At 43.0% G+C, this 27,833-nt stretch overlaps 1 protein-coding gene across 1 annotated transcript in view; it reads right to left on the bottom strand.

The window, feature by feature from the left end:
* The window catches only part of CALCR (calcitonin receptor), a 268,591-nt gene extending 241,236 nt beyond the window's left edge, over positions 1–27,355 (bottom strand). Inside the window, exon 1 of the mRNA XM_074986222.1 lies at positions 27,186–27,355. The gene's annotated coding sequence lies outside the window, so the exon portion shown is untranslated. The remainder of the gene's footprint in view (positions 1–27,185) is intronic.
* Between the last annotated feature and the right edge of the window lie 478 nt (positions 27,356–27,833).

Raw genomic sequence — 27,833 nt, 5'->3', positions numbered from 1 at the left:
CTTTAAATGAAAAATACATTCAAAATAGATTAGATGTATTCTCAACTGTATGCAGTACTCTGGTTTTATACAAATGGAGACAAGGTGCTTGCAGGTAGTGAAAACAGATTGGCAATTCAACGGACACCTTTTCGGTGCTACCTGTTGGAAAGATCTGGATTTATTTAATGTAATATAACAAACTCTATCCACTCATCTCAATAGTAAGACTCTGAAGCACCACTTCATAGATAGATAAATGAAACATATTAATCCAGATTAATCCCGTGTAATTCTACTGACTTCAATTCAGTCGCTCAATAAATCCAGCCCCATCTTTCCAAATTTTGTTTCATGGGAATCAACCACTCCTATTTAGCGTCAGATATTACTTTAATACTAGAGATGATTTGCTTAGTCTTCATCAATCTAGCTGTCCAGTTCTATGTTTTCTAATTATACCGACTCAGTATGATTTTTTTCTTCAACTATGGCTAATTGCAGCAGAGTTTTTTTGCTTCTTTTAAAGAGAAGGTGGACCTGAAGGCAAAGTAATACGCGGCTGTTCAATCTGGTGAACAGATGTTAGGAAGCACTTTGTCAGGCAGAGTAGAAAGATTCTGGCAACTCACTATTCTGATTCACTTCACGCTCCCAAACCCTTCATATACATCTTCTCTCTATCTGCAGTCGCTTTGCAAGTTACCCACTTGGGTTTACTGGTTAATTAAATGGACAGCAGGTACTTCATATGAGTGTCCCATGCCAAACACTAGCAGCTTGAAGAACCTGAGTATTTAAACTATTTCCAGGCAAGCTGGCACATTCTTTTATAATATTGAAAATCAAACTTTCTAAAGAGCAGACCACTTGGAAGAAACACCCACTTACACAGCTATCATTGTCTCAATGCTTTGTTGGTCAGCAAAAAATACTAGAAGGTTCAGCAAGGCTTGGAATATAATAGAGGGAAATAAAAAGCACAGGCTGTGTCTAGACTAGCCCCAAACTTTGAAGGGAGCATGGTAAGTAGGGTGTTGGGAGATTACTAATGAAGTGCTGCGGTGCACATGCAGCACTTCATTGGGCTAAATCTCCCCCGTGGCAACTTCAAAGCGTGAAACTTCGAAGTGCCAGCTTGTGTGTAGCTGCAGGTCAGCCACAGATACTTTGAAGTGCCTTTGCTATGTCAGTCCCTTTACTCCTCTAAAACCTTCAGCACTTCATTAGTAATCTCCCGACACCAAAATTACCAGGCCCCCTTCGAAGCTTGGTGTTAATCTAGACACAGCCTGTGCTTTTCATTTCCATCCATTATATTCCAAGTCATTCTGAACCTTCTAGTATTTGGAGGAGTAAAGGGACTTCGGTGTAGCATGGGCCCACTTCAAAGTACCCACGGCTGACCCATGGCTATAGGCAAGCTGGCACGTGGAAGTTCACACTTTGAAGTTGTTGCAGGGGAGATTTTGACTAATGAAGTGCTGCATATGCACCACAGCACTTCATTAGTAATCTCCTGACACCCTAATTACCATGCTCCCTTCAAAGTTCGGGGCTATTTTAGACACAGCCACCACATTTTGAAGTGAAAATCATTTGTACAAAATATCCTAATCTCTACTTCAGCTGTAAAGTGTGAAAGTTAAGTGCTAAGGACAGCATCCTTAAACATGGGTGCTTAAATTTAGGCAGTAAAGGTCATATGTAGGCCCCTAAACAATTATTATGTTGGTAATTACCCATCGTTCCCAGTGAATTCCCACAGAACAGAGAGCTCAGAACCTATGGAAATTTGTCCATTGTTATGTAGGCACCCAACTGTATTGTGAGGGTGCTGATAGCTGTTGAACCAAGCTGGAAGCCTTGCATAGAATGGAAAACACTTCAAACCAGGGGTGCTGCAGCACCCCACCCTCCACACCCTTAGTTCCAGCACTTACATTTAAGAATCCAGATTTGAACACTTTGACAAAAATATGCAAGTCCTTGCATATGTTTTAATCCATATATGTTTGATCCCTTGATGTTCTTCAGTGTGAATTCTGCAAGAGAAGGCACTTAAGAATAATTACGAAGAGACATTAACAGTATGCAGTATGTTTATATGATGCCACCTACTGGACATCTTATCTTCCAATAAAAGACAGGATAAATAAGTACAACTGCAAACCCTGTAAAACATCTGTTTGGCAGGGAAGCTCCCTAAGATTAAAAGGAACCAAAAACCAAAGACAAAACCCACTTCTGCTCCTTCACCTCAGGGCTTCCCCACAATTTGGAGTTAGCTTTCATTATTACACTGGAGCTCTCTCACATAGCCCTCTTTGCTCCTCAGAGGTGGCAACAGATCTTCACAGGAGTTTATTAAAGGCATATTCTTTTTCACTCTTTATCCCTTGCTCTCTGCATTCCTGCTGAGGCATCTTACTTTGTGAATAATTTTTTCAATAATTTGTTAAATGTCTTAGGCAAACAGGCATTGTAGAAAATGGAAGCCACAATAGTATTTTGTCTGGGATGATTAAGAAGACATGGCTCATTCCCACACTTCCCTTCCATGCCCACCTCCACACAGCTGCTGGAATTAACTGATAACACTATTTCCTCAAAATCCCTTTGGCACCTAAGCAGAATGAGAAGTTAAGAATAGAACTTTACCTGGAACTGTGTTTCCTGCGTTTTATGAGAGTGTAGCTCAGCTCTGGTGATGTTTAACTGCTCCACTGCTGCATTCTGCTTCAGAATATCTCTTTATTATGTCTCCTTTAGAACATTGCACTGCAGCAGAGAAGTGCCCAGAAAGCTACTACAAAGACATTTTGTCTCTCCTAGCATCTAGTATGTTAAGTAGCACTGGACACATTGCATAGTGTGGTGTGAGTTTTTCAAGTCTCCAGAATCACCCCTCAGAAAATCATATGATCCTATGTATTATAATTGTTTATTTGCATTACATCGCTATAGACCAGCCCATTGTGCTAGATACTGGACAAAAACTAGGGCCCGATTCTCACTCATACTAAAGACCCATTGCACTATTCTGGTACTGAAAATTGCATTTACACCCATTTTAGGGAAAGGGACCTTGGGCTTGGTCTAATCACAGTCTTTGTAGAGGTATGGCTACATAGGTAATGGATGTGATCTTTCTACTAATATACTTATACTGGTGCAACTCCCAGTGGGAAATGTCATTATCCCTGTACAAAAGTAATAGCTTACTACCTTTCTCACTCAGGAATCAGTCATACCACTATAAGCATGTTTACATTCCTGTGAACTATGCCCCCACCATGGAAATTGTATCACTTTCAGCATGCTGAGAGAGCTAAAGCAGCACAGCTTTCGTATGTAAACAAGGCCTCAATGTAAATGAAAATCAGGTTTAGTCTATTTAAACATGCACTCATGTAACCCACTTACCTTCTGGGTGTGGTATACTGTCCCATCTAGTGACACTGAGACCAGTTACAGAGACAACAATGAATCTGCTTTGCAGCCTGCACTACCAGACAATGGGCTTTTAGCTCATGCAGGAGAGGTAGATGCTCTATGCTCCAGAGTTCCCAGGTTTGATTCCACCTGCAGATGACTGGGGTCTGGCAGTGTTACACTCAAAGACCTGCTGGAAACAGGTTTTATTTGTAAGTGTGAGAGTTGCTAATCAGAGATGTGAAGCTTGGGACTGGCTGTTTGCACCTCACTCAGCTGAAGGGACGAGTCAGCCTTATTCCGCCTGGAATCTTGGCTCATCAAACACTAGTCCAGTTCCAGAGAGTGACTTAGAGCAGCTCAGCCATTGTCACACAATAAAGAGATTTACTTCATGTAGTAAGAGATGCATGTTTTTAGTGGTACTTTACCACTCTGTCTTCAGTCACAAAAGAAGAGATGCTAAATGCCAGTCTATACAAAGACCTTATTGATTCAGGCTGGTGACCTAAATTACTATTTCTTGCAGGTTTATGGAAGCACTCATAACACACTAGCTGCTTTCCAGACACGCAAGGAGGAGCTCACATTCTAAGGACAGACAGAGGTTATGGGAAGGGGAATGAAAAATAGTGTTTTTTTATATCAGTCACAGCAGGAAGCATGGCAAAATTGGGTCCCAGAGTTAGATTCATGCATGGGATCAAGAGGAAAAACACCTGGAGGTGAACATACAAGAAGCCGTCAGGTGGAATAATGAATAAGATTGATTTCATATAATGATTAATCGTTACAATTCCAATCCTAGGGCACATCAACTTTAGGATAGTAGACTCTGGCAGTAAAGCTGGGATCACCAACCACAGGAGGATCTCCTAAGGGCAATGGGATGCTACAGTGATGTACAGGTGGACTAGCAACATCTAACCCAGCCGCTGACTGAGGGAAAAGGACAGCCTAAACTGGCCCTACGGTACCAGGAGCAGCCAGTGTAACTTAGAGCTGCTTCCAGGATTATGAACCTGCACAGAACCAGCTCGTGGAGAATATAAAGTTATACCTCTTTTGCTATGCTGTGCTTGTTTTGGTCATACCCAAGAATCTTGACCCACATCAGCTTCTTGTCTGAAATATCTAAAAAGATTATCATGGACATGAATGAAACCAAGAAAGAAAATGTTCAAGGTACACAGGAAAGGGAGATGGGCAGAAGGAAAGCATTAGTTAGCTATCCTTCTCTCTAACGTTAAAGCATGGGTACATCACTGGGTATTCCTGATTTATTTCTTTTTACTAAACTATCACTCACTAAGGAATTTATTTGGATCTTTATTGATCATGTCTTCACTCAAATAATAAATGATACATTACCATGATCCAAAAGGGTCAGACTAAGTCAATAGTGTACTAAAGAAAATATTATTTACAGAACATTTCTTTCTTAAATACACATATTCATTATAGCATACATAATATGTCTTTCTTAAAGTGTTCTGCACATTAGATATGGTAAACAAATATCTCTAGCTTCTTAAGATAGCCTCCTTTCTAAAACCAGAATTGTAAAAGAGGGCCATAGTTGGATATTTTAAAGATTTTTAAGGCTCAAGAAATTCAAAAATACTCCTGAAAATGAAGCTACATCTACACTTGCCGGGAATATCATTGGCTGCTACATAATTTTAGGTATGCCAATTGCATACCCAAAATAGATTTTGCATCTGTCGACATTGGTCCCTGTCCTCACTGCAGAATGTTGACAACAGCACTGTTTCAGCCAACATTCCTTAATCCTTGCAGCTCACAAGGAGTTCCAGGGTTGACATTGACCCGGAACACACTGTTTCACACATGCACGTAACAGCGCCCAAAAAAATCAAACCTAAGGATTCGATCTTCCTTGGCCAGTGCAGACCTAGCCTGAGACAGCAAATTCTCATAGAAGCCGTACCCAAAACTTACTGAAACCAAATCAGAGCCTTGCCACTGATGGCAATAGGCTTTAGATCTTAGCCATTAAAAAGGGGAAAAAAAACATCATTCATATACATTACTTGTGTTCATTATTGTCAGGGAATCAATACATTTTAAGAAAACCCAGGTTTTGTTTTCAAAACAGTTTTCACAAGTTTGTATACATCTCATTCACTTGAATGACTGTTATGTTAGATTTTTCTTTTCCTGTTCAAGAACTGAAGGAGTTCTAGTATAGCTTGTTTCTATTAAAATACATTAATAGTTTTTATGCACCAGTGAAAGATGTTGATAAGCAACAAAGATGTACCTCTTATAAACAGTCAAACAGTCATATTCTGCAGACAAATGAGAGTTCCTGAAGGCTTCTTTAATTCACACATGCAAAATAATAGATTGATTGTCACATTGCCACCTTCTACGAAGCTGATGGATTTTAACTATTCAAGAGCTTTCAGATCACTTTAATATTTATTCACAGTAGTGTTCCAACTATTTCACCTTCAGCTTCCCACAATTTCTGTTTGCTTAGGTGCAGCATCATTTTTAATTTCTTCTTTTGATTTTACAACTGAGTGAAAAGTTTCACAACCTCTTACGTACAATTACAGTACGTAGTTTTAGCAACCTCTTATGTATCTTTGTAATGGGGCCACATCTTCTTGTATATTCTACAACACCTAGCCCAAGGGGCTATTATCCCAAATGGGATGGCTCAAACCCACAGAAATAAAAATCATCACAGCAAACAAACTACATTATTAAGATTGAAAAGTCAAGCACTACATAATTAGTAAATACCACCATTAACATTGACTTTGTACCCTTAAAAATGAGACCCTTGTGTGCAACCTTTAATTCCATGATAACACACCACATTTTACCCAGAATCTCTGTGCAATCCAGAGGACAGGATCGACAGCGCTCAATTAATAGGTTTTCAAAATTTTGCTTTTGTTCAGTGTGTTCCCTTAGGCCGTTATGGTGCTTTCTGTGTCTAAAGTACAGCTCCTAGAATGTTGTTACTTTACCATGGTCCCATCGGAGGGGCCATGGTAATGAAGCAACTCAAAGCAAGCTAATGAGGCAGTGACATGCATATTCAGCACCTCATTAGCATAATGGTGGCCACGTGAACAAACATCGATTTTCAGATTGACAGTAAAGATGACGGCAGCTTCGAAATAAGTGCCCCACTTTGACGTTCCTCTCCTTTGTTCTAGTTCTGCGGGCGTAAGAGAATGCCAAAGTGGGGCACTTATTTCAAAGCTGCCCCCATCTTCACTGTCAATCTGAAAATAGATGTTTGTTCACATGGTTGCCATTACGCTAATGAGGCACTGAATATGCAAGTCAGCACCTAATTAGCTTGCTTTGAATTGCCTCATTACCATGCCCCCTCCAATGGGACCATGGCAGTGTAGCAGCAACCCTAGTGACTACTGTACTGACTCTGAGTACTAAGCACTTCTCCAAATCAGATCCAAGGATCTCAAGTAATCAGAAAATGAAGAACACACTATTGGTAAGTACTTGAGAAAAGTTTGAAGTAAGTGAATTGCCTTAAACATAAGACCACCCTTTCTCTGCCTGCAAACCTGTCTCATTTCAAAGAATCATAGAAGTTTAGGGCTGGAGGAGACTTGAGGAGGACATCTAGTCCAATCCCCACCCCCCAGGCAACCAGTTCCAGTGCTTGACCACCTTCCTACTGAAGCAGTTTTTTCCTAAACCCCAACCTAGATCTCCTGCACTGGAACTTGAGACCATTGCTTCTTGTTCTGTCATCTGCCACCACTAAGAAGAACCTGGCTCCATCCTCTTCGGAACCCTCACTTCAGATAGTTGAAGGCTGCTACCAAATCCCCCCTCATTCTTCTCTCCTGAAGACTAAATAAAGCCCTCCTCCTAAATTATGTGCCCCTGCCCCCTGGTCATTTTTAAGCCCTTCACTGAATTCTCTCCAGTTTGTCCATATCCTTTGGTAGTGCAGGACCAAAAACTGGATACTAAACTCCAGATATGCTGTACAGGTTGCCACCTAATTCCCCTACCAATTTTGTCTTGTTCGTGAGCCACAGGTCAAAACAAGCTTGATCCCCACTTGGTTCCTCCAAGGAGTTGTCCTCAACACCCTCCAAAACATCCTAGATTATCTGTGCACTGGTTTATTACTCTCCCAGAAGATGTCAGGATAACTGAAGTCCCCCATGAGAACCAGGGCCTGTGATCAGGAAACTTCTGTTAGTTGTCTGTAGAAATCCTTATCTACCTCATCCTCATCCTCCTGGCCTGGTGAGCTATAACAGAAACCATCCACAACACCACGCTAATTGCTCTTGTTTCTAATCTTAACCCAGACATTTCTCCTGCTTCATACAGGAGCTCTGAGCAATCACACTGCTGTCTTACATACAGTGCTACTCTCTGACCTTCTCTCTCCCACCTGTCCTTCCTGAACACAACTTACTACACAGCTTTCCATTTCTGAAATAAATGATAAAGAGGTCCTATGGACAACACTCTTTCACTATACAGTCCTGATTCATCTGCAGAATAGGACCCACTTCTTCAGATCTGGAAAATCCTGAAAAATGGTAACTGAGACTAAGGGAATTTAACAGAAAGACAGAAAAAATGAAATATTTTTTCTTAATTGTTTCTACCTTTCTGTTAAATTCTCTTGGTCTCAGTTATCATTTATCAGGATTTTCAGGATCTGAAAAAGTGAGTCTGTCCCACAAAAGCTCATCACCTAATACATTATACTGTTAGTCTTTAAAGTGCTACAGGACTGCTTTTTTGTTTTGAAAAGATACAGACTACCATGGCTGCCTCTCTGAGACCATTCAAAAAGTTATAAAGCATAGAGAAAGGAATCCTCCACAGTCAAGGCTGTACTTCACCACCATTGTCAACCTCACAGTTACACACATTGACATAAAGGGCAGGGGGACTACCCAATGAATATTTGGGTTCAAGACTCCAAGATCCACTGGTGGGGGGCGTGGAGCGTGCAGGTAACCAATTTCTTTCTAGTTCATTAAAGATTTTTCATTTAAGTATTGTTGTATACTAATACCACTTAAAAGGGATCATGGTATTGCCATCAGAGCTAGCAGAATTTTTTTTCAAAAACAAATGAAAAATGTGAAATTTAATTTTGGTCACATTTTTCTGATTCTCCCTCATAAAAAAATTAAATAAAATAAAAATAAAAACTATTTTCCCCAGCGGAAAAGCTATTTTTCCACATAAGAAACTTGGAAAAAACATTTGTCTTTTAAAAGTGTCCACAAAATAATTGTACGCAGTGTTATTGTAGCCATGTTGGACCCAGGGTATTATGCAGACATGGTGAGTGTGGTAATATCTTTTATTGGACTGCGTTCTACAGCTGAGAGAGACAAGCTTTTAAGATTAAAACTCTGTGTAAATTTATCTCTTTCACCAACAGAAGTTAGCCGCATAAAAGATATGACCACACCCACCTCTTCTCACGAAAATAACTGATATTTTTGACTAGCTATAATGAGCATATTAACTGTGTTTTCTTCACGTTGGCTGTATATTTGAAGAAAACTCAAAAGCATGTCCAAATATGACACTTGCTATCATGTCCATCATCAGTCATCTTCTCAAATAATTTGGCAAAGCTGCAGAACATCTGATGAATCATTTTCAATTGGATTAAACATAATTCAATCTCTCTGGCCAACTGGCAAGTGTTCTTCATGTAGTGAGTGATATAAATAGTGTCTTCCTATCAATTAAATCAATGTCCTATCCCTTTTGGCTTGTACACTGAGGGGCTGAGGAGTTGCTTGTGCTGGTATTAACATCACTAATGATGTCTCATTATTATTGCTGATTTATTTTCACTGAGTTTCTGTCAGGAGGTTGTCTTCTTCAGTAAATACTCAGGGCTTTATATGATCCTTACCAGTGAAAACTCCTGATGCAAGGAAGGATGTACTGAATCTAAGCATAATTGGCCATCCTGACCAGGACTGTTTCCTAGTCAGTGACACCCACTTTGGTGACTTTACTGGACAAGTAAGCCCCACTTCCTTCCCACTTATTAAACAGGATTTCTGTGGCCACGTTTTTCACCCCAACCTCTTTCACCATAGACTTGATTACACAAGGAAGAATAATGTTATTTCAGTAATAGTGCAGACAGCTGAATCATTGGCAGGAGTGGGGAAGCACTTATGTATATTTCATTGGCAAAGAGAATTCCTGAATGTGGGCTAAACTGAACAAGTGGAATTTCATTAAATTCTATGCACTGCACTATCCATGTGTTTGAATTGCTTCCAAATTAACTCCCCAGCATTCTCTGCTTTCCTGGTATCCTTTCAGTAACAGTGCCTCCGGGCAACATGGATTCTCTGACTCCAATTCCATTGATCATGATACATCTTTCCTATTTTGCAAACATTTTAATATAAACATTAAGGAGAAAAATCGAAACTTAGACGCCCATCCCATATCCCCTTGGCCAGAGGATGAATTGAAATCTCATCATAGATGAACTGAAATCTCATCTTTACCACAGATTCAGCTAGTTACCTTGTCTTTGAGACATTTTGATCTCCTCAACAGATGACAACACAGGGAATGATCAGAACTGTCTCCCTGCCATTTATCTCCAAGTCTTGCAAACTATCTCTGTGGACTCCAAACTCTAAATGGTTCTCTGTCTTTCTGTTCTGTGATTATCACTGTATCTTTGTGGACTCTCTGAGTGTTGAGTCTGGTGACTTATAGGTGTCACCCATTACTTAGATTACTTGGCTCTCTTGTGCAGTCACAATATATGACTTAGCTATCACTGCAACCTTCCCAACTCCTTTAGTCCACTTTTTCTTGTTTCTCTCTAATGGTGGGATCTTCAAGGACATTCCAGTCTCCAGGACCATTAGATCCTTGGCTGCCCTGTCACAAGTGTCTGCTTTCTCTGAATTGTGGGTCACTGCTTCTTAGTGACACCTTCAACCTTCTGGCTAGAACAGATTTCCTCTCATTGGTAACAGAGTTTTGATCCTTTGTCGCATCAGTACCTGTACAGGATTGCTTTGGGGTATTCCTGCATGCCAAAAATGCTAAGAAGGGATCTCAGCCAAAAGAAATAGCCTTATTTAACAGTTGTTTTCAGCAAATGATTCCTTCTCACCATTTCTCTGTGGGTAGGCTACACAGGAGGCACGGTGGTGAAACTCTCATTTGCAAATAAATTCCATGAATTTTTCCCCAGCAAATTTGGGTCAGTTATCATTATATATGATATCTGGAACACTATATTTTAGCCCTGTGTGGGACTATTCTTTAATCACACTCCTGCTACTATGGGAGCAGGTCTTGTGAAACCTGCAGGATACCAGTCTCGCTGAGGGTTCTATGCTAATCCTGTGCAGGGCTCTACCATATCACTCAAAGCGGGCCATCAGTCTGTCAGTCACTCATGTGTTTCTTGTGTCAGGTAGGGCACCAACCGCCCCAAAATTTGAATAGTAATGCACTGTAGTTGAGTGCTACTTTTCACTGAAGGCGAGTAAGTCTGCTCTCCCCGTTCCCGTGAGCAACTCAATTTGTAACTGTCAGGAATCAGGGCCCGAAGCAGAGCTACAGTCCAAGCAGCCTCATTAGTACAGCTGGCCTTCAGGAGGCTGCCTGAATAGCCACATCACCTGTTTGGCTGCAGAAGCCAGCTCTGAAACCAGCAGCAGCCTGGCATCTTCTCACTGCTCATACCCACCACCATGCCTGTTCCTGCCTTGTACCCAGCCTTGCCATGGTCGTGCTCCTGCTCTCAGCACATCCTTTGAACACACCTGCTTGCTCTAGTTCCTGCCCTCTGGTTTGACCCTTGGCTCTCATGCCTGATTACTGACTACAGCTCTGAGTCTAGCTGCTACGCTGGATGCCCACCAGACATCTAAGATAGATCACCCCTTTCCCAGCCCACTGACAGTAGAAGACCCTTTTTGCTGATGGTTTTCACAAAGGCTGGTAGGTATAAAATTCTTTTATCTAGAAGCAGAGTTGCCAGTCCAGTAATAACAGTCTGGAGCCTGGCTAAGACAGCTGTCAATGGCCTGCGGGGAGGTATGTATTTTTGCAAGACATTTTCACATAATGAAGCATGGAGAATAACTTTATGGCCTCGGAATATTATTCCATCCTGCAGCTCATCTTTAATTAGATAGTATGTTTCTCAGACTGTCACTAATGTTTCATCTGCTGGTCACTTGGCTCTTTCGACTGACTCTATTTGGATGTCCACTTCCATAGCCTCATTTCTGCCACCCTCACTCTTGAACGTGGGAGACAGAATCTATTACCATAACTGCACTACGCCCTGATCGATTTCCTCAGCTTGCTGATTGTGGGTGTACATCCTTGTTCGGGATGTCAGCTAATGTCAGTAATTACTTTGGACAATATATGACATCATTGGAGGTGGATAAGCAAGCACAGCAATCTCTTTGGTGCTCTAAGGGCTTTATCATGATTGTCTACTCTCTACAACTGTGTGGTTTGATTGCACTGTTGCTGGGAGGCCACAAGTTACTGATGGCATCACTTCTTTCTACACACTACAGCCAGAAAATCTTTTTCAATGTGGCTGTAACCTATTCAGTCACTGTTGTGGCTCTGCTAGCAGAAGCAACTGGCCGCTTCTGAAAAAAAGCCGGGGGGGGGGGGAAGCTACATCCAGTCGTTTCTCAGATATGTCACATTGAAGTGTAAGTGGTTGTCCTTCACAACAGGGCATCCAGTATAATTTGTTCAGCCTGTCCAATGCTTGCTGTTAGGAATCTCCCAAGTCCCACTCAACATCCTGCCTTGTGCACTGACATATGGTTGTACTACTGTTGCCAGGTGCACACCAAACTTGCACATATAATTTATCATCTCTCTGAAGAGCTGTACTCCTTTCACATCCACTGAAGCCTGCAAGTTTGACTTCTTTGATCTTGTTGGGATCTGTTTTCAGTCCTTCTGCTGTGAGCAGATGTCCAATGCATGTCACTGAATGCTGTATGAGTTCCACATTTTCTGGATGGAGTTTTATGTTCTTGTCCTTGCAGCTCTATAGAAAAGTTTGAAGTTTAGTCTTGTTCACCTTCTGTGTCATCGTTCCCTTCACCTACAAGAAAGATATCATCTGCCATTATTTTCACCCGAGGCAATCCTTTGAGCCAATGCCAGTCAGCATTAGCAGCCATCTGTAGTCATCAAATTGTGTTGGAAAAGTTGTCAACATGCTGGGCTCTACCTATCCAGGCTTAAATGCTAAAACCCATTCTTTATATCACAGATTCTACATATTCTGTCTTAGAAGCTTCCAGCAAGATGTAATCAATGTCATCTCTTCAATGACCAGCGCAGTAGCTTTTGGTAGATACAGGTGTGTAATTTGCCTGAAGACCTCTTTTCCACCACCGTGTTGTCTATCCAAGCTGTACTGGTCTTTATGGCTACGTCTACACGTGAAGCCAACATCGAAATAGCCTATTTCGATGAATAACGTCTACACGTCCTCCAGGGCTGGCAACGTCGATGTTCAACTTTGACGTTGCGCGGCACCACATCGAAATAGGCGCTGCGAGGGAACGTCTACACGCCAAAGTAGCACACATCGAAATAAGGGTGCCAGGCACAGCTGCAGACAGGGTCACAGGGCGGACTCAACAGCAAGCCGCTCCCTTAAAGGGCCCCTCCCAGACACAGTTGCACTAAACAACACAAGATACACAGAGCCGACAACCGGTTGCAGACCCTGTGCCTGCAGCATGGATCCCCAGCTGCCGCAGCAGCAGCCAGAAGCCCTGGGCTAAGGGCTGCTGCCCACGGTGACCATCGAGCCCCACAGGGGCTGGAGAGAGAGCATCTCTCAACCCCCCAGCTGATGGCCGCCATGGAGGACCCAGCAATTTCGATGTTGCGGGACGCAGATCGTCTACACGGTCCCTACTTCGACGTTGAACGTTGAAGTAGGGCACTATTCCGATCCCCTCATGAGGTTAGCGACTTCGACGTCTCGCTGCCTAACATCGAAGTTAACTTCGAAATAGCGCCCGACGCGTGTAGCCGCGACGGGTGCTATTTCGAAGTTAGTGCCGCTACTTCGAAGTAGCGTGCACGTGTAGACACAGCTTATATGTGCCATTTTACTTTTGTTCTGCAGACTTTTGAGCTCCTTTCTTGAAACAATGGAATTTTCCTTCATGGTAAGCACATAGGTTTCACTGTGGAGTTTACTTCTCACCATCCTTTGAGGCCCTCCTTAAAAACATTTATGTATTTTTACAATATTTGCCAGTGTCCATGAGACTCCTTCTTTTGCTTCTTGCACTGCAGCTTTAACATTCTGATGCTGATAGATCCACAATTTGTACGTTCTCCAAGAAACACCTGTGATGGTGACCATTCACCACCACAAACTTCAATTCATCATCATCATCATCATCATCAATAACCGTGGGCTCAGCGCCTGTTGGTGTCTGATGCCTCTCTCACTATTTCCTTCCATCTTTCCCTATCCAGTGCAGAGTGGCTTAGTTTCTGTAGATTAGCTCCGCACCAATCTACTACATCATCTATCCATTCTCTGTGGGGTCTGCCTCTCCTATTCAAATCGTCCATTATGCCAACTACTAGGGTCTAGATTTTTCATTTGTCATTCATTCTGCAAATATGTCCAAATAGTTGTAGCTTCCGTTTTATAACCTTCTGCAGCAGGTTCTCTTTCGGCTGTATTTTCCTATATAATTTCTCACTGGTGACCTTCTGCATCCATCCTATTCTCGGAATCTTTCTATAACAACTCCTTTCGAATGCCAAGATTTTTCTTTTCGAATCTTTCGTTATCACCCATGTCTCACATCCACACAACATGCTGCTGAATACACACGTTTTCAAGATGTCCAGCTTCGTTCTTAAGCTAATTGCTTTGCTTTTCCAGATCTTATCCATCGCCTTCAAACTTGCTCTGGCTTTTGCTATTCTAGTCTCTATTTCCTTCTTACAGTCTAGACCATATGATCATATCAGTCTAGATCATATCAAACTTCAGTTGGTATGATCTTATTTTTTGACTCATTACAGAGTCTCACTTTCCTACACGTTGTACATTATTAGAATAAATCTGCTTTTAATGGGTATGTTTGAGTCCAAGCTCAGGTTGCACAGGTTGTTCTTGTTTCCCTTATAACATTGTTGTATGGAGGTTGGTATTGTCCTTTGGTGCCTTCTCTGCAGCCTGAACCTGATGTTCTCAGACTCCAGGCAAGAGCCCCCACACCCCAATTCTCTGACCAAGAAGCACTGGCTGGGTGGAGAAGGACAAGTCCATAATCCCAGACCCTGGCTGGAGCACCAGGTGGATGGAGTGGGGCAAGCTCTGATCCTAGACCCTGCTGCCCAACAACAGCACTGGGTGAGCAGAGCAGGGCATTCTGTGGGCCCAATCCCAGATACCCACTAGAGCATGCTGGGCAGGCAAAGCAGGGCAAGTGTGGGCGCAAGAGAAGAGCTGGGACAGGGGGCAGGGTGGGCTTGCCTGATAAACGGCTGGGCCACAGCCCACTCAGGCCCATGTGTGGCTATGCCCCTGGTCTGTCATATCCCCAAAACTGCCTGTAGCAGCCAGTGTGCCTAAGGCAGTAACACAGGATTCTTTCCCCTGCACTGTAGACTGGCCTCTCATGAAACAGTTCCACATTGCTCCACAGGATTGTTCTGCTTTAGGGAGCAATAGTTCTGGAGAGCTCTTAGGATGGCTGTGAGGCTCAAAGTAGTGCTGCAGATCTGTCTACCTTCTTCCTCAGAGGGTAAAATAGCAGTTTTGCTCTCCTGCTCTTGTCCTCTTACATGGCCAGGTCTGCGAACACCTTGAGCTCTTCCTTGCAGCATGTCCGTTAATGGGCTAAGTTTGTGTCTGCAAGCTCGAGGGCTGTAGGAGCTTTCAGACTGAGTTTCATGGTTCATCCTTCCAGCTGCCGACATTGTCCTACAATGTTTCATTTGCAATGAGTAAAGGTGAATTCAGGTTCAGTTGAACAAGCGGAACTTAACAGTAACCCTGCATAGGTTCTGTCCCTTTGACTGAGTTGCTTCAATTACAACCCCCCTAGCATACCCTGTTATCCTAAGGTGTGTAACAGACCCTCCCAGGGACCATGGGATCTCTCATCCCAGATCCACTGATCATGATATAGCCTACGCAAGTCTTAGGTATTTTTCCAGTGTCATGTCTTTCTGAGAAGGATTTGACTGTGACAGTGGCTGAAAAAGAGCACCTGATATATTTATATGAGAAACCATATGTACATATTTCCAGAGATGATCTCTCAATACTCTATAACTTTCTCTGATCTGAACAAATGACACACAAAACAATATGCTACTGATTTGATTTTGCTGCCATTAACATTTAATGCAACTTCTGCCAGTGACTCCAATGAAACAAAATTGAGGCCTGGAATGTACAAATGTTCTACCCTGAGTATGCACTCCTCATGCTACGGATGGCTCCAATTAATGGACGTACCTATGTTCCCCCACAACTGCACTTTCACACGGGTATCAGGAGAATCAGCCCTTTTTATGACTCTCTAATATCAGGGCATTGCAATTCTCCTGTCCAAAAAGTTATTTAGGGCATAGTCTAAGCTGAGTTTTAGTCTCCCTGAAGAATGCACATACAAAGGACCTGCTCCATAGCCCATTAAAGGCCAATTAAGTTTATTGAAATACTCTCATTGACAGCAGATGGGCCCCATATTGCTCTTTATTGTTTGTGTTTATTAGAAATACTGTCCCTGAAAGGAAGTACCTCAAATATATGATGTGAAAACTTTATTATATTCTTTCAACTGTATAAGAAAATGACTAAGCCTATATAAATCATGTGCAATTTATGTATATATTCCTATTGAAAGCTTGGAAGTTCAAAGGCAAATTTCCTTTTTGGGGATATTTATCTGCATATTTTCTTCTCTGTTAAATAACTGTGTACTTAGTAATGTGTCAACATAATATAATATATATATATATAGTGTGTGTGTGTGTGTGTGTGTGTGTGTGTGTGTGTGTGTCAACATAATATATGTGTATATACACCCTTGTTGCATTAAAAGTAAATCTTTATTTCATTTGACTGTATCCTACCAGGTCTACACAATAGCTTTTTCGACATTTTTCCTTTTCTCCCACCCTGTTTTTGCTATCAGTGATTTCTTTTTTCTTCACCTTTTCCTTCTCTCTGTCTGAATGTCTTCCCATCCCCCCTTTGCCTCTGTCTCTCTCATTCTTCCAGTCCCTCACCAGCGCCCACACTCCTCCTCCTTCTCCCATCCATCCTTAACACCACAGTTTGTCCCCACAAGCCCCAACAGCCTGAGCATAGTAACATCTCCCTCACCTGGAGATTTTGAACACACCTCACCTTCCTGGGGTAGAGACTGAGTGGTTGAAAGAAGGGGTGGCCACAGGGGGAACTGGTGAAAACACATAGTGCCTCAGAAGTTCTTGTCAGAAGATCTGCATAAGAAGGTGGCCAGTCCCAGCTACTTCACTCAGTGCTAAAATTGTGGGTGCTTAAAAAGAATCTCTAGATAACCAGCTGAAATAGTGAATTCAATTGGCAGATGTCATCTGTCACATCCAGGTGAACTGACAGTCCTAGACAACTTATGGTACATGAGAAAGTGCATACAGCTAGCTTAATAATATCAAGGGGGGTCATGATATTCTCACTAGCTGTTTGCCTCAGTCGAGAAGTAGTAAATTGGAGAAGCACTGTCACAAACATCCAAAGACCATCAAGTGACTTTAGTTGTTCCTTATGCTCTAGTGAATGAAATGCAACATCTGACACTGCATAAAGCAACAGTACTTTATTCTTTCAATTTCCTCAAGGCATAGGGCACATCCAGCCAAAGATGGTTGTTACGCAGCAGCAGCAGATATACAGCAGATAATGCTATCAGGCGTAAGCCACAAAAATGGATAAGTCTGAGAGACTTGAAGAAAGCTTTAAGCAGGTACATGAGTAAGTATACAGTAGGGAAGATTTGCATACAAACAATGGCAATACAACCTTTGTACCATTTATTTTCTAATTAATTTAGAGTTCATTAAAGGCAACAGATCATAGCAATTGAAAATGAAATCTCTGTTTAATTATATTAGAGTTACAGCATAGACTGCAGCAGTACAAGCTACCCATACTACCTTCTAATGCACCTTCAACCTGTTCCGGAGACTTAACCTTTTGACAGAAGAGACTAATTCACTCTCCATGCTCACTTAGTCTTCTGAGTCTTCTAGTAAGGCTGTTAATTAGTCCCATTGGTGACAGCAATTATTGTTCTGGGATGCTGCAAAAGTAAATATTTCAATTCAAAAAATGTACACAGAAAGTCAAATTATCGTTTGAAAAAGAGTTGTGGAGAACCTGGACATTAAAGGTGAAACCAGAGGATTTTAGGTTTAGGAGCCCAAAACAAGAGTGGTCTTGTGGTCAGATCAATGGCCCAGTTAGCCCAGCATGTTGTCTTCTGACAGTTGGCAGTATGAGCTGTTTCACAAGAAATGAACAGAACTAAGCATCACCTTGTATCCAGTCCCACCATCTGGCAGTCAGGTGTTGAGGGATACCCAAAACATGGAATTGCATCTCTGACCATCTTGCCCAACAACCATTGATGGACCTATCTGATATAAATTTGTCTTATTCATTTTTGAATGCAGTTATACTTTTGGCCTTCACAACATCCCCTGGCAATGAGTTCACAAACTGAGCGTACATTGTTTGAAGAAGCACTGCCTTATGTTTGATTTAAACCTATTGCCTATTAATTTTGTTGGATGACCCCTGGTTCTTGTGTTATGTGAAGGGAAACATTTATTTATTCATTTTCTCCACACTGATTCAAAAGATGTCTCTCATTTCCCTCTCCATCCCATCCTGTCAGTAATTTTTTCTAAACTGAACAGCCCAGTCTTTTAAATCTTTTCTCATATGGAAGCTGTTCCAAACTCCTAATCATTGCAATCATTTGTTGTAGTATTTAAGGTCTGGGACAAGCATAGATACTAAAGTTAGACATACTGGTCCAAAATTGCCAGGATCGCCTCTAGAATCTTTTTTAAAAATTTAGCATTACATTAGCCATCTTCTGTTGCGATGGTGTCAAATTGGTGTGATTATATGGACAGGTCTGAATGTGACTTGACATAACTTAACTATGGCCAGATAACAGAGAATCTTCTCCCAATTTAGCACCAACCCAACATCCTCCAGTCATCTGGTACAGAGCTCATTTAAGTGATATGTTACATACCACAATTAGTAGATGTCAGTTTCATATAAATCCCTATAGAAATAGAACACTTGAATGAATTCCATCTGGTACTAGGGACTTATTACTATTTAATTATCAGTTTGTTCCGAAATCTTCCTCTATTGACACCTCAGTCTGGGATAGTCTCTCAGATATGCCAACTAAAAAAATAGCTCAGATGTGCAATTCTCCTTCACATCTGCTACAATGAAGAACAAAGCAAAGAATTCCTTTAGCTTCTCAGCAATGATCTAGTCCTCCTTGAATGCTCTTATAGCACCTTGATCATTCAGTGGCCCCACTGATAGTTTGGCAGGCTTCCTGCTTCTGGTATACTTGAAAAAAATTGCTGTTAGTGTATATCTTCTCTAGCTGCTCTTCGAATGTGTTTAATTTTTATTTTCTTGGCCTGCCTAAATATACTTTTACACTTGACTTTTCAAAGTTGATGCTCTTTTCTATTTCCTCAGTAGAATTTTGCTTACAATTTTTAAAGATGACTTTTTATTTCTAACTGCCTCATTTACTCTGCTGTTTAGCTATGATGGCATTGGGTAGGGGAGAAGTCCTCTGACTTTCTTTATTTTATTTGGTGTATACATATAGTTTGAGCCTCAATCGAAGTTTCCATGCAGCTTGCATACATTTCACTTGTTTCTTCTTTTTAAACTTCTGTTTACCTGACCTTCTCAGTTTTGTATCATTCCTCTTTTAAATTAAATGTTAATGCAGTACTGTGTACCTTTCAACTGTAACTCTAGAATTTGTACTGAACTCTGCACAATAATTGCACTGTAATTCCAAATAGAGTACCTCACTATTTAAAAGGGATTTGTGCCTATTGTCTTTTGACAACTCTAAAGACATGGCATACATCTCATCTTGAATAACTCTGAACTATGTCTATGAATTCACTTGGCATCATCCACAGAAATATCTATTTTCTAAGACGAACAACGGATTAACAATTTGTTCTGCTAATCTTGGTGAGGTAGTTCAGCATTCACTAGCTCATCCAGGACCTGAAAAGCATTTCAAATACCTGTTTTGCACTAAGCTAACTGTGGTCTGGCACAGCATACAGCGCAAGTCACAGCCAACAATACAAATACACCTTTCTCATACAGCTATAAAGAAAACTAGAGATGGTAAATTATAAAACAAAATATTAATTAATGTGTTCAAAATAGATTGCAAATTTTGTCAAATGAATAATTCACCAACTCTTGGAAATAGTAAACAAGACTTAATTAATGCCATAGCTCAGGGATGACATGCTGCTTGTTCATGCTGTTGTACATGACTAATCTGGAAAACATTTGCTGGCTTGTCACGTAGAATAAAATGTATATTTTCAGAGTGACTATTAGTGATTAATTGTCCAAGGTATGGTGCAAATAGCCAGCCCTGGCAAATTTCTGCTGTACCTTCTATTGAGTACAGCTGAACTAAGTGATCAATAGTCCAAGTTCAGATGACATACCTAGGTTCTAACAACAAATTTTCACCCCATTTCAAGAAATGGATGCTTGGCCTATACATTTCTATCATCTTGCTGAAGACAGGATTGCTGGTAAAACAGTGGTACACTGTAGGCGAACACTAGCAACTGAAATGCATAGGCTGTAAGGGAAAGCCTCACTTGGCATGAACAGTATTGTTTAAAGGAATGTGAGGTTAAGGGTGCAAAAGTAAGAGAACCATTACTGCAGCCTAAGTCTTCCTTCCTTTGGTGCTATGGAAGCCTCTCCGTGGAGGTTCTACGGGGTCTGGGATGTTCAGTTCTGGATGATGTATAGCTTCTCTTCACAGAAGTACCCACCTCCCCAAGCTGTAGAGCTTTAGTGAGCAAGTTAATGATCATGGGCAGCAATAACTTACTTATTGATCATGTCCACAATATGAACCCTTGTGAGTGGGTGTTTGGGGCCAGTGCCAACAGAACAAGCTTGTGACAATATAGTTCCCATGGTGCTTCATCTCTGTTCCTTTGTATCCAGCACCTTATCTTACCAAGTATGTGAAATGGCCCCAGTTTTTCCCTTTGATAGGCCACCCATTCTTTTGATTGTTCTTCCAGTCAGAATGTTTGTATGTCTGTCTATTGCCAGATGCCACACATTCAAACTGAACCAAGTCACCTTGCAACAAGATTTGACTAAACCAGATCCCTTGGTCACAATAACCCACAATGGAACTGTAAACTTGGGAAGGAGAGGAGGAACTTGCTCGAGTCTCATCTGATGTCCACCAGGAAGTATTGTAATTACACTCATGTCAGGACAAACAGTGTACTCCTGCCACTGTTTCCCACACATGAAGCATATGGTTATCTCTGGTATGTTGTTAATCTTTGAACTAGATCCTGCAGGTTGTACTCTAATGGCTGATAGTATGCTGCAGTCTGCTTGGAGAAAATAGAGAAGTGTCTCTCTCAAAATTTCTTCTCCAGTGTGCACTGAACAGTACTTGTCCTGAATACTTCTCTGTACCAGTGACCCAAAGACACATAATCCATGAGGGGAACTTCTTTGGCCAATGACTCTATCTTTTGTCTGCCTGTCTATTCCCTTTCCAGTGAAGGAAGAATCAGTAGAAACCATCCCAGCACACCCAGTTCTGCCATCTGCAACACCAAGTGAATTTCTGATTTTAGACACCTCCAACAAAAGCCTTTGAATCTTAGAGATGGTGATCCAGTGTATATCTCTCTCCACAGAATCAACAGTAATTTAACTTTTTATTTGTGTCCAGAAGAACCGGAAGGACTGCCTTTACATGTGAGTCATCCACATGTTTCTATTGGCCACTTGTACTTGTCCTCCTCATGATGCTGATCCCAACTGAACAGTGCGCTGGTCCAGTGGCCAGGCCAATCAGTACAATGACATATTCATTAGAACATCTCCGGGGAGACCTCTGAGACACCTCTAGATACCGTGTTCATTAAAAAAAAAACCCAATTTTCATGTGCCCAAATGCAGGCCATTTCAGTATATGCTAGTGAATTTGCCTTCTGTCCTACTCACTACATTTCCAGATTGTAGTTGCTGGGTGAATATCAAGTTTATCGTTTTTTAGATGTTGCTAGCAATGGATGATGACAATGATGAGCTGTGTCTATGGTCTGAGAAATAACCATTACCACCTCTGTGTCTTTTGCATGCCATATTAGCTACACTGTATCCACATAACCATAGATCCTGTTCCATCCCCAGTAGGTGGACTAACAAAATATCTCCACCACCACTCTGTGAACTACCCTTCAGCATTTGTCTATGTAGGAACAGTGTGGAGACCCTTGCTATAGTATCGAATTGTGCAGAGGTTCCAGTATGCAGTTGCTCTACTCATGCTCTCAACCATCTGTTCTACCTCACCATGAAAATCCTTGTATAGATCTTCATATATACATGACTTTCCTCAATAGTACAAAGCAAAATAACTAGAACCTAATATAACCATGAACCATGCTGTGATACTGAATAGTAGTCAGAACTCCATACTGAAACAGCACAGTGGGGCCCTGTACTTTTTCACCACTACTAATTCTGCACCACAAAAAAAAATACTGAATTACTTTTTAAGAAGATTTATTGCTACAGCTTTTTAATTTTTGGAATACTTTACTACAACATCTTTAAGGAAGTAGGTACACTTGAAGCTAAGAAATTATATTCTTGGTATTCGTTACACTCCTGAAATACATTCTTCTAGCAGTCACACCCACTCCATGCCTTGGTGTGAAAATGACGAAAAGCAATGTCAAAACAAAAGGTGGGTGTGAAGACCAAAAACAGTACAGAACAAACACTTTGTAATTATACCTTGTTCTTGGCAGGCTACTACTAGTAAATATTGAAGTTAGCTAAAAATTAGAACATAGTGCATTAGTTATTCTTCTCTGGACACGTTCTTTAAATGATCATTTAAAGGTCAGGCTGCCAAGGGTATCTTGGGTGCAAGCAGCCTCAAATTCTACCAACTTTAATGTGCTCAGGATGCAGTGTGGTCCAAGATAATAATCAGAGTCAAGATATCTGGGTTCTAGTCCTGGCTTTGCCATGGATCTGCTATATCACTTTAGGAAAGCCCTTTCCCTTTGTATTCTTTGTCTGTCTTACATTATGAATTCTTCAGGACAAGAAACCTTACAGGCCAGCCAATGGATGGCTGGGGCAAAGAGGGCAGTTGACCTTGGACCCGGCATTTCAAAGGGGCCTGGCGTTCTAGCCAACACTGCTGCTATTTCAGCCGCAGTAACAGCCAGAGCTCCAGGCCCTTTTGAAATGCCACAGCAATGCACTGGTCCATATGGCTGGGTGGGGAGACAGGTCCAGTACCATGCTCTCCTGCACCCCAGTTCCCTGCCCCAAATCAGAGTCCCCACCTGCACCCTGCCCCATGTCACAAACTCCTCCTACAAACTCTTTTTGGGTTGGGTCACAACCCAAACCCTGTGAAACCCCTTCTGCAACCATGCCTCATGCCTTGTCCCTGGCGCGCCTCCAACCCTTACCCCACGGCCCATGGTGGCTGTTGGCCTGCTGGATCCTAACTGTGTGTTTGTGTAGTCTCCAGCACAACGAGGTCTACCACAATACAAATACTTGGGAGTTGAAAGTGCTCAGCATTTTGCAAGATTGATCCCCAGGGAATCAATCCTACCAAACCTATGGGAGTTTCACCATCGACTCCAACGGCAACTGGACTGGATTATTTTGTCACAAGTACAGAGAAATTTGGGCAAGGTCCATTTTCAATCTCTAAAACTGAGGTGCACTGATAGAGCGTGAGAAGTTTGCATGATACCTGCCTCTATTATATGTGGTTGAAACAAATAACACCATTTGGTCCCTCGTATTTTTTTAAATCTAATTCATATATGTGATTTTAAAATGAAATCAAGAAGCTTCTCTCATTTCTAGTAACTATGCAGGAACTCTAAATGATCTGAAACTTTCGGTTCCTCTGATTTTGTGCATTGATGTTCTTGGCTTGTATTTTGAGCTGGTAGAAAATTGGGGGGAAATTTCTATAATAAATATTGCAGAATATTTCTCTAGGATTTTTTAATCATATTCTCAGCTTTATCAGAATTGACCAGCTCCAATAATCAGTAAATGTCATTAAAAATAGTACCTATTGAATCATATTTTCAAAAAGTTTAATCCACTACTCTTTGTTGTTATCCGGCAAATAAATTAACTACTAATAGTTCAATTCTGCAAGATAATGAGCCTCTCATAAGGATGCTTAGGGCCCTCTCCATTAAAGACACCTTGTAGAAATGGATCCCAATAAAGATCTAAATTTTTCACTAGTTCCATAGGCAGTCAACTCATATGAATAAACTAGGGAATTTTTAGTTCACAAAAAGACACTTTGCATAACTTTCTCATTATTTGTCTCTTGAAATATGCAGTGAAACCAAATTATTAACTAAGTTATTTATGATGCATTGTGACAAAAGTTTCAACTGAGAATTTTGATTTAGATTATAGGGCAAGAGCTTTAAAGACTAAGCAGCCTATTCTTTTTCAAAAATACAATGGCACATACTGAATATAAAATACTTGTTTATATTTACTAAGAATAACCCAATGGCTACGTCTACACGTGAAGCCAACATTGAAATAGCTTATTTCGATGTAGCAACCTATTTCGATGAATAACGTCTACACGTCCTCCAGGGCTGGCAACGTCGACGTTCAACTTCGACGTTGCGCGGCACCACATCGAAATAGGCGCTGCGAGGGTACATCTACACGCCAAAGTAGCACACATCGAAATAAGGGTGCCAGGCACAGCTGCAGACAGGGTCACAGGGCGGACTCAACAGCAAGCCGCTCCCTTAAAGGGCCCCTCCCAGACACAGTTGCACTAAACAACACAAGATACACAGAGCCTACAACTGGTTGCAGACCCTGTGCCTGCAGCATGGATCCCCAGCTGCCGCAGCAGCAGCCAGAAGCCCTGGGCTAAGGGCTGCTGCCCACTGTGACCATAGAGCCCCGCAGGGGCTGGAGAGAGAGCATCTCTCAACCCCCCAGCTGATGGCCGCCATGGAGGACCCGGCAATTTCGACGTTGCGGGACGCGGATCGTCTATACGGTCCCTACTTCAACGTTGAACGTCGAAGTAGGGCGCTATTCCGATCCCCTCATGAGGTTAGCGACTTCGACGTCTCACCGCCTAACGTCGAAGTTAACTTCGAAATAGCGCCCGACGCGTGTAGCCGCGACGGGCGCTATTTCGAAGTTAGTGCCGCTACTTCGAAGTAGCGTGCATGTGTAGACACAGCTAATATGTGATAGCAATTCCACTGAAAGCTGTTATAAATTCTATCACTAACTGAAGTTGGACTTTGCTGTGTCAATTTCAACTCAAAAGCTAGTTGGCGCTCAGACATAAATGATGATAAAAAGCCAGGGTGAAATCCTGCTCATTTCAGAGTTAATTGGAGGTTCACCCTTGATTTCAATGGGGACAAGATTTAAATCCACATATCCTCAGTAGAGTTTTTTCTTACATGAAGCTACTACTTAAAAATGAAAACCAGGAACTAAAGTGTCACCTTTTGAATTATCTAGAATAATTTGGTACCAGCCAACACAACAGTAACTGTGCACATCACAAAGACAACTTACTGGAGGTTACCTACTCCCAAAGGTTGTCAGGTATCAGGAGAAATTCTAACAAAACATTAGCTCCCATGCATTTAATTTACCTTCTTGGCAAATATATCTAGAATTCTGAATAGTAAATTAAAGTGTTCCTTCAGCTAAACATTACCTATTATGTGGGTTGTTGGTAAAAGAAACCATTTAGGCTGTTTAGCCCAGGTATTCTCTCAGGGGTAGAACAATACTATGTCCTCTCAGTTAGGCAAATGAAAAGGCTCTTCAACACATTACCTGTCTTTTCAACAGTGGAGCAAAAAGCTGGAAAAAAAATCCAGTATCTCAAGAAACAATTATTTTAGATAAAATGAATTATCCAATCCATTCTTAAAGACGCTCTTTCAGCTCCCCTTACTGTCTAATCACAGGAAAAATGAATATTTTTGGAGACAATGCCATCCACTATATGCTAGCAGGTCGGAGTGATATAGAAAATATTGGATATAAGGAGTTACTTATGACGATATTTTAAATAATATATTTCAGTTTGCATCTGTCTGTGCCCATCCCAATTACTTTGCATTTATCCTTAAAATTAAAACTACATTTATGTCACTGAAATAAAAGAAAATAGTAAGTGCTATGATAGTCCCATTATTTAAAGAAGTTAAAAAAGAACAGCCCATACCTAATCTTCTCAAGCAGCTGAAACACAACCCAGAAAAAAGGAATATTATAATTCAAAGACCAAATCAAAATGTTATTATATTGTATTCAAGCATGTAAAATAATAAGTGCACAAGATATTAATTTACAATCAAATATGCATGTAGAAATAATGCATGCCAGGGCTCAGAATCTCTCTCACTATATATTTGTAGCTTTTCAATCCTGTAGAAAACACTACTATCAGTTTGGCAGATGGCAAAACACCATGGAAATAGCCTCGGGTATGAACTGGAGCCAATGAGTGAATGACTCGGGTGCCGTTTAAATGCTTCAGGGGTGGAGAACCGCTACTTGTCTAGAATTCATCTTGCGTTTGAACTGATCAGCCAGGCAGTGAAAAAGGCTGCATTAAAACTGTGTGATTTAAGGTTTCTCTTCGCCCTGCCCCGAGCCCTGCTGACTGCATCCAGCGAACGCAACCCCGGCTGGCGCTGAGCATCCCTGCACTCTCTTGGTACCGTATTTCTAATGGCTGCTTCCTTGACACACTAACTCCAGGGGCCGACTGGCAAACACACTGCCCCGCTCTGCAGCGCAACTCTGCCTGGCCACCCGGCCGCACGCACAAGCCTGGTCCTGGCCGCAGGGTAACTCCTTAGGCGCGGAGCAGCACGCTACGACGTTCAGCCCCTGAGCTACGAGGCACCCAGGTGGTTGAGGCGGGGGAGCCCCGGCCGAGGGGAGCGGGCTGGGGGTCAGGGCGCTCTCCCAGGGCCGGAGCCTCCTTCTCTCCGGGGGAGCCGCTGCGGGCGCGGGGCTAAACCACCCTTGCCCGGGCGCCGTCCCCTGTCACTGCCTATGGAGGCAAGAGCCAAGCAGCCAACCTGCCCTCCTCGTGTCTCTCCGCTCTGAGCGAACACGCTGGGTCCGGCTCTGCCCGCAGCTGTGGGTGCCCGGTGAGATGGGCGATGGAGAAACAACCCGCCCAGCAAACAGGCGCTCCCCGCCCGACCCCTGCCCCGCAGCCGCTGCCGGCTGCCCGATGCCCCCGAAGCCCCGGCTGGCGGCCCGAGCCCCCCTGCCGGCTGCCCGCTCCCCCAGCCGCACCCAGCCACCGCGACCGCAGGACAAAGTTGCCAGGACTTACAGTCGCCTTCCACCGAGGCGCCGGAGCCGCCCGTCCCGATCCCCTTCAGTCCTCGGAGGCGGAGGAGCGGGGGATCATTGCCCGGCGATCCCCGGCACCGGCAGGGCCCCCGCCTGCGGCTGCCGCCGCCGCCGCTTCAGCTCGCCATGGTCCCGCCGCCAGCCCGGCAGGAGGCGCAGACCCGGCCCAAGGGGAGCAGGCGGGTGGCTCAGGCGGGGACTCGCCGCCCGCTCGGAGACACGCATGAGGGGCTGCGCCTGGGAACCGAGCGGCCGCCCTCAGCTCGCATCCGGCGCCTCTGCCCGACACCGCCCCCTGCTGCTGCAGCGCCCTGCCCCGGCTCCTGCCCGCTGGGGCTCGCCGGCCGGGGCAGCGCGGGAGCGGAACGGAGCGAGCTGGGGTGGGGTGGGGTGGGGCGGCTCGGGGGCCGAGGGCAGCCCCTGCTAGCTCCGCGCCGGCCGGCCGGCTACTGCCGGCGGGGGAAAAGGCAGGAGCAGGGCCGGGCGGCTCAGCCGCGCTTTAAAGGGGCCTCGCTAGGAGCGCGGCGGGCTGGAGCCGGAGCGGGAGCGGAGCCTGCCGGCGTCACGCGAGGGGAGGGGGCTCGGCGGCCGGGGGCTGCGCGGGGACCGCAGGCGGGGCTTGGTCCAG

Source organism: Carettochelys insculpta, chromosome 2, assembly GCF_033958435.1.
Source record: "Carettochelys insculpta isolate YL-2023 chromosome 2, ASM3395843v1, whole genome shotgun sequence".
Lineage (NCBI taxonomy): Eukaryota > Metazoa > Chordata > Testudines > Carettochelyidae > Carettochelys > Carettochelys insculpta.
Note: the sequence above shows the minus strand (reverse complement) of the source record. Positions and strands in the feature narration are given on the sequence as shown.